This window comes from Chlorocebus sabaeus, chromosome 4 (assembly GCF_047675955.1).
Source record: "Chlorocebus sabaeus isolate Y175 chromosome 4, mChlSab1.0.hap1, whole genome shotgun sequence".
In the NCBI taxonomy this organism is placed as follows: Eukaryota; Metazoa; Chordata; class Mammalia; order Primates; family Cercopithecidae; genus Chlorocebus; species Chlorocebus sabaeus.
Genome location: NC_132907.1, coordinates 22,259,974 through 22,272,836, shown reverse-complemented (window position 1 = coordinate 22,272,836; position 12,863 = coordinate 22,259,974).

Genomic DNA, 12,863 nt, shown 5'->3' with positions numbered 1-12,863 from the left:
GCTGGAGTACAGTGGTGCCATCTTGGCTCACTGCAACTTCTACCTCGGGGTTCAAGCAATTCTCCTGCCTTAGCCTCCCAAGTAACTGGAACTACAGGCACACACCATCACACCCAGCTAGTTTGTTTATTTTTAGTAGAGACGGGATTTCACCATCTTGACCAGGCTGGTCTCAAACCCCCATACTCAGGTGATTCACTTGCCTTGGCCTCCCTAAGTGCTAGGATTACAGGCATGAGCCACCATGCCCGGCCTTAACTAGAAGTTTTTTTAATCAGTGGGATTACTTTCATAGTAAGGACTCTTAGATGTTGCATAATTGGGTCAAAGGCATAAAACTTTTAAAGATTCCTAAAATGTATATAGTTCAAATTGTATTTTCAAACAGAATATCAATTTATACTCCCCTTGACAATATATGAAAGCACCCACCCTTGTCAGCTCTCTCTCTCAACATTTACTAAGTGTAACTTTTACTAATTTCTTGGACAAAAAAAAAAAAAAAAAGAAAGGATGGTATTTTGTCTTCGTTTGTACCTTACAAGGCCAACATTACCCTGATACCAAAAGCAGACAAGTACACAACAAAAAAAAAGAAAATTGTAGGCCAATATCCCTGATGGACATAGATGCAAAAATCCTCCACAAAATAATAGCAAACCAAATCCAACAGCATGTTAAAAAGATCATTCACCATGATAAAGTGGGATTCATCCCAGGAATACAAGGGTGGCTCAACATAAGTCAATAACCTGATACATCACATTCAGAATGAGGGATAAACCACATATGATTATCTCAATAAATACAGAAAAAGTGTTTAATAAAATTCAACATCCCTTCATGATAAAAACCCTAACTATGTGTAGAAGGAACATATCTCAACACAATAAACACATATGCAACAAACCCATAGCTAACGTCGTATTGAGTAAAGAAAAGTTGAAAGCTTTTCCTCAAAGATCAGAAGCAAGACACGGATGTCCACTTCCCCCACTTCTATTTAACACAGTACTAGAAGTCTTCGCCAGAGAAATTAGGCGAGAGAAAAAAATAAGGGGCATCCAAATTGAAAAGGAGGAAGTCAAATTATTCCTGTTTGCAGGCAACATGATTTTACATATAGAAAACCCTGAAAACTCCACCAAAACCCTGTTAGAACCAGTAAATGAATTCAGTAAAGTTGCGGGATAACACTAGACATATAACTCCCAGTACTATTTTATTTGTATTTAACATCCCATCATAAACATTTTCCCCATTGTGACATAGCTTTTGTAAATATTATGTTTATGTTAAAATTCTGTGGCATCTGTTGAGAAGCAAGGAGAACAGGGAAAAATTAGTAGCATTTTAATATGCCAACAGCGAACTATCTGTAAAAGAAATCAAGAAAGCAATCCCATTTATAATAGCTACAAAAATAATAAAATGCATAGGAATAAATTTAACCAAGAAAGTTGTCTAATTTTTCTACAATGAAAACTATAAAACACTGATTTTAAAAAAATTGAACAGGACACTAATAAACAGAAAGATATCCTGAGTTCATGGATTAGAAGAATTAGTGTTAAAATGTCCAAACTACCCAAAACTGTCTACCTATTTAATGCAATCTCTATCAAAACGCCAATGACATTTTTCCCAGAAATAGAAAAAACAATCCTAAAATTTGTATAGAACCACAAAATATCCCAAACAGCCGAAGCATTCTTGAGCAAAACAACATAGTTGAAGGTAAAACACGAACTGACTTTAAAATATACTACAAAACAGTAGTAGGCAAAACAGTATGATAATGGCAGAAAAACAGACACAGACCAATGCAACAGAATAGAGGACCCAGATATCAATTCATTCATTTAAAGTTATCTGAGTTTTCACAAAGGCACCAAGAAAACACACTGAGGAAAGGAAGTGTCTTCAATAAATGGTACTGGGAAAACTGGATATCCACATGCAGAATGAAACTAGACCCCAATTTCCTACCACTTACAAAAATCAAATCAAAACAGATTAAAGACTTAAAATAAGACCCCAAACTATGAAACTACCTAAAAGAAAACATAGGGGAAATACTTCATGACGCTGGTCTGGGCAATAATTTTTTTTAATAAGACCTCAAAAGCACAGGCGACAAAAGTGAAATAGACAAACAGGATTACATCAAACCGAAAAACTTCTGCACAGCAAACGAAACAAGCCATAGAGTGGAGAGGCAACCAACAGAATGGGAGAAAATGTTCACAAACTATGCACCTAACAAGGGATTGCTATCAAGAATATGTAAGAAATTCAAACAACTCAATAGCGAAAAACAGATCTGATTTTAAAATGGACAAAAGAGTGACATTTCTCAAAAGAAGTTATACAAATGGCCAACAGGTTATGGAAAAGTACTCAATATCACTAAGCATCGGGGAAATATAAACCAAAACCACATCTCACCCCAGTTAGAATGGCTACTATCAAAAAGACAAAAAATAAACAAATGTCACGAGGATGTGGATAAACGGGAACTCGTACACTGTAGTGGGAATGTAAATTTGTATAGCCATTACAGACAACAGTATGGAGTTCCTCAATAAATTAAAAATAAAACTATCATATGAACCAAGAATCCCACCACTGGCTATATATCCAAAGGAAAGGAAATCAGTGTGTGGAAGAGGTATCTACATTCCCATGTTTATTGCAGCACTAATCCCAATAGCCAAGATATGGAATCAACCTAAGTGTCCATCAGTGGATGAATGTGTTAAAAAATTGTGGTATATATGTGCTAACAGAATACTATTCAGCTGTAAAAAGAAGGAAATCCTTTATTTCAGACAACATGCATAAATGTAGAAGACATTAAGTTAAGTAAAATAAGCCAAGCACAGAACAAATACCACACAATTTCACTTATGTGGAATCTTAAAAATTTGATCTCATAGAAGTAGGGAGTACAGGCTGGGCATGGTGGCTCATGCATGTAATCCCAGCACTTTGGGAGCCCAAGGCAGGTGGATCACCTGAGATCAAGAGCTCCAGACCAGCCTGGGCAAACATGGTGAAACCCCATCTCTACTAAAAACACAAAAATCAGCCAGGCATGGCGGCAGGCACCTGTAATCCCAGCTACTGGGGAGGCTGAGGCAGGAGAATAATTTGAACCCAAGAGATGGAATTACAGTGAGACGAGATCGCACCATTGCACTCCAGCCTGGATGACAGAGACTCCGTCTCAAAAAAAAAAAAAAAAAAAAAAAAGTAGTGAGTGGAATAGTGGTTATCAGAGGTTGGGGAGAGAAAAGAAGGGAGATGAGGAGAGGATAGTGAAGAGGTACAAAGTTACAGTTAGATATGAGAAATAAGTTCTGGTGTGATATTGCACAGTAGGGTGACTAAAGTAAATAATAATGTATTGCATATTTTCAAAATACCTAGAAGAGAGGATTTTGAATGTTCCCACCAGAAAGAAATAACAAGCTTTCGAGACTAATGGATATGCTAATTACCCTGATTGATCATCATAACAGTGTATATATGCATCAAAATACCACAATGTACCCCATAAATATGTACAATTATAATGTGTCAATTAAAAACAAAATAGTGCTGGGCACAATGGCTCACGCTTGTAACGCCAACACTTTGGGAGGCTGAGGCAGGCGGAGGTCAGAAGTTTGAGACTAGCATGGCCAACGTGGTGAGACCCCCTCTCTACTAAAAATACAAAAAAAAATTCCAGGTGTGGTGGCGGACACCTGTAATCCCAGCTACTCCGGAGGCTGAGGCAGAAGAATCGCTTGAACCAGGGAGGTGGATGTTGCAATGAGCCAAGACCGCACCATTGCATTCCAGCCTGAGCAACAAGAGCAAAACTCAGTCTCAAAATAAAAAAAAAAAGAAAAAAGAAAGAAAAAAAAGAAAACGTTTCAAAAATAAAGAACAAGAAAGGATAATATTTTAATTTACATTTCTGTGAAACTGACAATTTTCACGTTTTATTAGATTGATTTTCTCTTTAATATTTCATGTTCCTTTTTATTTTCAATGAGCCCACTTTTATCACTTAAAAAAAAATTTCAGCCAGGCGCAGTGGCTCACACCTGTAATCCCAGAACTTTGGGAGGCCGAGGAGAGTAAATCATCCGAGGTCACAAGTTTGAGACCAACCTGGCCTACATAGCAAAACCGTGTTTCTATTAACAATATAAAAATTAGCTGGGTGTGGTGGCACATGCCTGTATTACCACCTACTTGGGAGGCTGAGGCAGGAGAATTACTGGAAAGTAGGAGGCAGAGCTTGCAGTGAGCTGAGATCGTGCCATTGCCCTCCAGCATGGGTGACGAGAGCGAAACTCCATCTAAAAAAGAAAAAGAAAAAAAGAAACTCAGTTTTTGCTTTAAAATGTTTTAACATACAGAATCATTTATATTAATTCTGACCTGTGACCATAACACAAATAATACAACTTTCATTTGAGATACTTACTTAAATATAAGTCATTTTTATCTCAAATTAACTCAACCACTCCAAAACTGACCACAATGTACCCTTTTACTGGACATATAGTCTTTTCTTGCTTATGTTCTTATAGCTTGCCTCCTTTCTTTTCTGTATGTATGTGTTTTATGTACAGTCATACACTGCATATTGATGTTACAGTCAGCAACAGACTGCCTATACAATGTTGGTCGTATAAGATTGTAATACTGTATTTTTACTATACCTTTTTTATGTTTAGATACACAAATTGTGTTACAATTTTGCCTGCAGTAACATCCTATACAGGCTTGTAGCCTAGGAGCAATAGGCTGTACCATACACCCTAGGTATGTAATAGGGTATACCATTCAGGTTTGTGCAAATACTCTGATGTTTGCACAATGACAAAATCGCCCAACAACACATTTCTCAGAAAGTATTTCCATTGTTAAGTGATGCATGACGGTGTATATAAAAATACATATACAATCATAATACACATGTATATACCTTTGTTTATATACTCTTATTCATACACATGTATATAAAGGAGACATACTTGTGTGTGTGTATATATGTGTGTGTGTGTGTGTACCTATGTGCATATACATGCATACACAATGTGCAAGCAGAGGCAAAAAGAAGAGATAAAATTGAATTTATTCTCTTTGGTTTAGTCACCAGCCCAAGAAAGTATTTGACTAAGTTATAGGTGTCAATTATACATATAGATGTCAAATATTCTTGTCCATAGAAGCATAGAAAATTAAAAATAAAAAATATTAAGTAATGAGAATATTTTATTAAAAAAAAAAAAAAAGCAGGCATGGGTCCAGGCGTGGTGGCTTAAACTTGTAATCCCAGCCCTTTGGGAGGCCAAGGTGGGTGGATCACCTGAGGTCAGAAGTTCAAGACCAGCCTGACCAACATGATGAAACCCCGTCTATACTAAAAATACAAAAAAATTAGCTGGGCATGGTGGCACATGCCTGTAACCCCAGCTACTTGGGAGACTGAGGCAAGAGAATCTCTTGAACCCCGGAGGCAGAGGTTGCAATGAGCTGATACACGCCATTGCACTCCAACCTGGGCAACAAGGACAAAACTCTATCTCAAAGGAAAAAAAAAAAAGCAGGCTTGTGGGTTTTTTTTTTTTTTTTAAATAACTACTTGGAAGGTTGTCATTGATTTCACTGAAAACATTTTCTTAAAGTCCTCATTTGCAATTACCTTCAAAATTAGTTTCTGAGTCTCCTTTACTTTTATTCCAAATATTACTCTGGTTGACTATGATTTTTATTCATTTATTTCGAGTTAACCTACTTTGGGAGGATTCCAATAGTAACGTTTCTCTCATGTGAAGTAGTAGAGAATTGCCACAATGTATCTGTCCATATTAGTACATATTCCCGAGAATCTAACAGCGGTAAGGAGGAGGTTTTATTTATTTATTTATTTATTTATTTATTTATTTATTGAGAGAGAGTTTCACTCTCGTTGCCCAGGCTGGAGTGCAATGGCACTATCTGCAACCTCCGCCTTCCTGGTGCAAGCGATTCTTCTCCCTCAGCCTCCTGAGTAGCTGGGATTACAGGCATGAGCCACCACGCCCGGCTAATTTTGTATTTTTAGTGCAGACCGTGTTTCACCATGTTGGTCAGGCTGGTCTTGAACTCCTGACCTCAGGTGATCCACCCGCCTCAGCCTCCCAAAGTGCTGGGATTACAGGCGTGAGCCACCGCACCCGGCCGGCAGGAGGTTTTAGAATACGAATATAAGACATTTGAAGGTGCTGACTTCCAAGGAGTCCAGGTTCATCTGCATATGTTGGTTTCAGTGGACCCCTCCATCACATCAGCAAGTGTGTCATGCATAACCTGTACCACCAAATGTGATGGCCCTGCTTCTTCAATGTGCACTTGAAAAATCCTTGAAAATCTTGAGTCCTTACTCAGATTTGCTTTTATTTTCCAAAACCTCAGAAAAGTTGTGTAAAATCAAAATTAAACTGAAATTAGTGTAGGAGAGAGAGAGAGACCACCTCCACATCCATCGCCCCCACTCCCTCTTAGCTCTCATGTGAACTCTGACTGTGTCTAGGAACCAAACTGACATAAGGCAGATTAGCAAGAGAAAAGCATATACGTTTTTGGTTTGCAGGGGTTTTTTGCTTGTCTGTTTTTGTTTTTAGGGTCTCACTATATTGCCCAGGCTGGTCTCAAACTCCTGCAATCAAACAATCCTCCTGTCTTGGCCTCGCCAGTAGCTGGGATTACGGGCATGAGCCAGTGACAACCAGCCCAAGTTTCATTAGTTTTACATGTACCTGGGGTCTCCACTTTAAGAGTGAAGTCCAGAGAAATGGCCAAAGCACAATGCTTTTATACTTTTTAGACAAAGAACAATAAATTTGTGAAGAAATGACAGGACAAAGGGGAACTGGCCAGGGACGTAAATTCTAGGGGAGTCCCTAGGAGATATCTGGGGGAGTATAAAAGCAGTGGATGATCAGAGTTACTTTGGGAAGTTTATTTATTCGGGTCCATTGCAGCCCTAACTCCCAGTCTTCCGGTGAGAAGGTCTATTTTCTTGCTGTGGTACAGGAAAGGCCTCCCTCCTGGAGTAATCTTTATGGCTGGCTGCAAGCAAGAACAGACAGGTCAGCCAGCCCTTTCTGAAACTATCATTTCCCCAATATTTTCAACTCAAAATAATGAATATAACAATGTAGCGTATTTTGGGATGGCATGTCCTTCACTCCTTTATTAGTAAGGCTTCACTATATCAGATTTAACAAGGTATTGTTAAATGACCTGTGTACCCACGATTTTGAGCACCACATTTTCTGATGAAATATGGATAAGTGAAGTCTACAACGTTGTAATACCACAATTTAGAACATTATCATGTGGCGATCCTTTGAGTATAGAATGGTGCTTATGTCAATATTAATTCTGAAAATTCCTAAGATGCCCATTTTCTGAGGTGAAATCAGCAATGTGATTGATTATTCATTTAAAATACACTCGGGCGTCTCAGCAACCATGAATTCATATCTTTGGTAGATCAATAATTTTTTCACTCTAATCACAAGAAGAAACCCAGTGCATCAGAAAAGTCATCAGTAAAAACATTAAAAGATACGTGCCAGCTGTTTCTGGCAGCATGTTGAAGAGGGGATGGAGCAAAACAATAAGAAATGTTTGCCATATGTTGGAAAATGAAGGGTAATGGAAAATATTCATAAACAAAGACTAACACTTGTCTGTATGTTATTCAGGTGCAGAGATAAAGCACATCCATCTTCAGTGACTCTTCTGAATGCAAATGACTCCAAGGCTCAGGCAGTCATTTCCAGAGTCTTGAAATCCCTTATGCAGTCTGAACCATCACTGGTGTCAGTTTTGCCTGCATAAGCACTTTAAGATGAAATCCTAACCTCTGAATTAGCATAAAACATTCTGTGTGAAAATCATTCACATTAGAGGTTCTCTTTGTCAATTTTTGAATTGACATTGCTATTGTCTTGTATTTCAAATCAGTTTAGAAATCTTTCCCCTTCTCTAATTCATTTCCTTGGTTCTCAGTCTGACATTCCTCATCATTCCTGTCGGGTGGGTTACATCTGCTGTATTTGCTGGAGCCCACAGAGATTGGGGTGGGAGGAAAGAATATATGAAATTCGCCCGACTAATGTGGTTCAAATCAAGCTCACGAGAAACCATTTTCCCTGCTTATATTTACACAGGTATGATAGATTTATTTCCCCCAGGAGTCCTCTGTCTTCTCCTGAAATTTGACCATGTGTGACTCATCTGTCTGTATGTTATTCAGGTGCACAGATGGATAAAATACATCCATCTCTTCTAAATGCAAATTCTCAGCAAGGGTAAGCTGAGTAAGCTTTGTCACAGCAAGAAGCAAGAGGGCAGACATAGTGGACAAGAAAAACCCTACCAAGTAAAGGATCTGAAGATGCACACAGCCCTTCCCAAATGTTAGTCAGTGAGTGAGTCAGTCATTGACGAATCCGACTGTGAATTTGATAACATAGTTGGGGCTCAAACACTTGAGAGCTACGAACCCAGGACTTATGAGAGGGCCAGAGAAGCCAACACTGAAGACTGCAGGAACCCAGGTGTGACTTTGGTCTCCACTATGTGGTCATGTGGCTGTCGTGTAGCCTCCTTACTTTGGACCACTTTGTTGAAATGGGGACCTAGGAAGGTTGCCTAAAAAACTTTGCTTTAAAAATTCTTGAGAAGCAGAGGATTGACTAACTCAATTCTCAAATGAAGGGGTATACCCCTGGAACCATATGGAAATCTGTGGGAGTATTTGATTTTCACACTGATGGGGAGGCACCACTAGTGTTTAGCGGATGGGGCCAGAGGCAGTAAACACCCTGCAATGCGTGGGATATGGTCCCCATGACAAATTTCCCTAACTTCTGCCCAAATTTAAAATGTCCAATCATGCAAGTGAAAAACCACATGATATAATTATCTGAGCCTAATATCTAACTCCATTTAACATATATATGCAAGGTATTTTTAACAGTTTTAATACACATTGACATTTTCAAGAATGCAACTATTGTGTGTAAATACTTCATTTTGTTTGAAATTGACCAGCCTTTCGGTAAATCTCTGAGAACAAGGCAAGGGTCTGCATAGGTAACTGTCACATTTTGTATATCAATACAAATGTACTTACCTTGCCTTTATTTCAAAATGTCAAATATAAAGAAAAAGTGTTGACAATATTCAGTTGAGTATTGTCTTATTTCTCTGAAGCTCAAACTCATTCATTACAAATAGTTGTATCGGACTTAGAACTATCTTTTAGTTTGGCCATGCCAAAAATATGCACACTTTTATTATAAATTACTTTCCTTTTATTTTTCCTTTCTCTTAGTTTGTGCTGGACCCTGCGGGCCCCACTGAGATCCCCACTTCAGGACCTCCCTAGCAGCCTAAAGTATTGACCATGAGCAGCCAGGGTTTAGGGTCACTACCACCTCCCCACAATTGCTCCTGTCTTAAAAGGGCTGCCTCTTCCAAGGTCCCGCCCCATGACTCCTCCATAGGAGGAGCCCTCATCCACTTACTGGTCACTGGGGAATAATAAGGCCCCAGTTAGGCACAATTCTACAAGATCACTCTACTCCAGACCTCCCTGTGGGATCTGCTGGGTAATTTGTGGAATTGCATGGCAGCTTGACCCAACTTTTCCCTCTGCCCAACCCTGCTTCCATCTCCCTCCCACAAGTGTTGATTCCAAGAGTATGTCCCCAAACACCATCTCAAGTTCTTTTTCCTGGGGAACCTGACCTGTGGCACAGTGAAAGCATTACAATCGATTTTGGACATTGGGCATTACATTATATAGCAATTTTAATTTGGGATAGTAAAGGGGGAAATGAAAAAATATTTGCAATAAATGAGAGGCACCAGATTTCTTGGGGTTGAGAACCATTGCACTAGGTGATATCTTCAGGGTCCCTCGACCTTAAGATCTTCCCTTTTTGGGTAGGAACACTGCTTTTTCTAGATCCTGAAATTAACCAAGACTCAAAATAATACTTTATGTAACTGTTTTGCGCCCACTTGAATAGAATAAGTGGTCCTGTACAGCATCATTGCACATCAGCGCTTTTCTTTCTAGATTATCCACCCACCATTCGATGTATCCCTGGGGGAGTAATTGCTATATGTAATGCAGCTCAAAGCCCAAGGCGTGTATGCCAGCAGAGCAGTGTGTCTATACCACAGACTACATTACTCAGGCCTCACAGCAAAGTGGCCATGGGCATATTTAGCTCTCTCTGAGAGACACTAGGTATCCAAGAAGATAACAAATTGGCTCAATAACATCAGGCACTTTGCTCTTTGAAATTTTTTTCTTTTTCTTTTTTTTTCTTTTTTTTTTGAGACGGAGTTTCGCTGTTGTTGCCCAGACTGGAGTGCAGTGGCGCAATCTCGGCTCACCGCAACCTCCACCTCCCAGATTCAAGCTATTCTCCTGCCTCAATCTCCCAAGTAGCTGGTGTGATTTACAGGCATGCACCACCATGCCCGGCTAATTTTTGCATTTTTAGGAGAGATGGGGTTGCTCCGTGTTGGTCAGTCTGCTCTCAACCCGCCTCGGCCTCCCAAAGTGCTGGGATTACAGGTGTGAGCTACTGTGCCTAGCCTGCTCTTTGAAATGTTTTAGATGACATAGAGTTTTAATTTTATTCTTAATATCCCAATGTTGTAATTCTCTTTGAACCATCAGCTAAAAAAGATTCACAGAGCCAGAGTGCAGCTGAGGAGCGTGTGTGTATGTGTTTGAGTGTGTGTGTGGTATGTGTGTATATGTATGTTCTGTGTGTCTGTGTGTGAGCGAGTGCTTGCTGGCCTAAGGAACAGTAGGGGAGGAGAATCCAAAAGTGAGACCAATTAATACTAAGTTCTTACTTTCTGACCAGGCTGCATTTCAGGATGCAAAACCCCTTGAAAGCACTTAGTTTCCTCTCATGCCAGAAAAGTGTTCTTTTCTACTTGATCAAGCAGAACGAGGGCTATTTACCTGGTACTGTCACTCCTATCAAATCAATTGTTCATCTAAGTCTTCAGTGTGCCACTAGGTCATCAACTTTCTTGGTCATCTGACGTTCAACACCGATCAGAGTCTGAAAGCTTGGCCCCACCTCCTCAGCGCTAGCCTGCTGCCCCCAGGCTGTCCAGGTATTGCAGAGGCTGTTCAGTCACTCAGCGTCTCTTTCTTAATTCCTTTACCTGTAATACTGAGATGCTGGTCAGAGTTCCCACCTTTAATTCTTCTTAGGGGTGTGGGGATGATTAAAGCAATAATGTTTTTCAACTACAGAGATATTCCAGATTAAAGACACTACGTAACCGAACGCATTCTGCTTCCAATGACATAGGTTTATGTAATTGCAAGTTAGGAAAATAAGGTTAGACCAGGTGTTCCTACTGCAGCCGTGATACTATTTGCCTTACTTTCATGATGTGGTGCCTGCCTCGTGCTTTTTTTAAAAAGCACTAATTCCCAAGAAAGAGGATATTGGTTTAAGAAAGAAATGCTCTCATTCACTGAACTTTCATTTCATTAATACACAAATATGTACAATTCTATTCCACAGTCAGTTCAAGGCTAAAAATCAAGTTAATAATAAATGGCACATTTACTACTCCATCATGTCATTTGTACTTCAGAGAGAGCTTTTATAAAGATATTACTGTTGCTTCTAAAGACAGGAAGGCTGTGTAAGGTACCCCAGTCAACCTGAGTAAATGCTTTGCATGTTCATTTTCTTCCTGAGATAAACAGGTCACCTTCTCCCCCACATATAATTAGCGTAATATCCTGTCATGCACCTGCTCTGCTGCTCAATGCATCAGCTCTTACATCCCAAGGCAGTGTTGATTACTGTAGATCCTGGCACATCACTGTGAGAAGTTCAGCCATGCCAAGTCTACAAACCACAAGGGGAATATCAAATGCATTACAAAGATAATAAGAAAAGTGGTTTGAAAGGCTGGGTGTGGTGGCTTACACCTGTAATCCCACCACTTTGGGAGGCCAAGGCAGGAGGATTGCTTGAGGCCAGGAGTTCAAAACCAGTTTGGGCAACAAAGTGAGACCCTGTTTCTAAAATAATTTTTTTAATTAGCCAGGCATGGTGGTGGACACCTGTAATCAGAGCTACTTGGGAGGCTGAGGTGGGAGGATCACCTGAGCCTAGGAATGCTGCAATGAGCTATGACCATGCCACTGCACTCCAGCCTGGTTGACAGATCAAGACACTGTCAAAAAAAGTGACTGACTAGTCTGAGCTGTTTGCCAACAGATCACTTCTGTAAAATAATGCTATGGAAGATTGAGAAATCCTGTCCCTCGCCAAGCCACTGAGAATACATTACTGATTCCATCAATTCAAACACTCTTGGAGTCCCTGGTCTAAACTGGTATGGGAACCAAAGAAGGAGGTTAGAAATGAAGTACAAGTACGCTCTGTCCCCCCAGCCTGGAGTGCAGTGGCGCAATCTCCACTCGGCAAGATCAGCAACCTCCGCCTCCTGGGTTCAATCATTCTCATGCCTCAACCTCCTGAGTAACTGGGACTACAGGAACGCCACCAGGCCAGGCTATTATTTTTTTTATTTTTTATTTTTATTTTTTGTATTTTTAGTAGAGACAGGGTTTCACCATGTTGCCCAGGCTGGTCTCAAACTCCTGAGCTTAGGCAATCCACCTGCCTCGGCCTCCCAAAATGCTAGGATTATGTAATTGCGTGAGACACGGTGCCCAGCCATTAGTCGTCAAAGTCCTTTGGGTGAGTCTAATAGAGATGAAAGGTTGAGCACCTTCAGATATT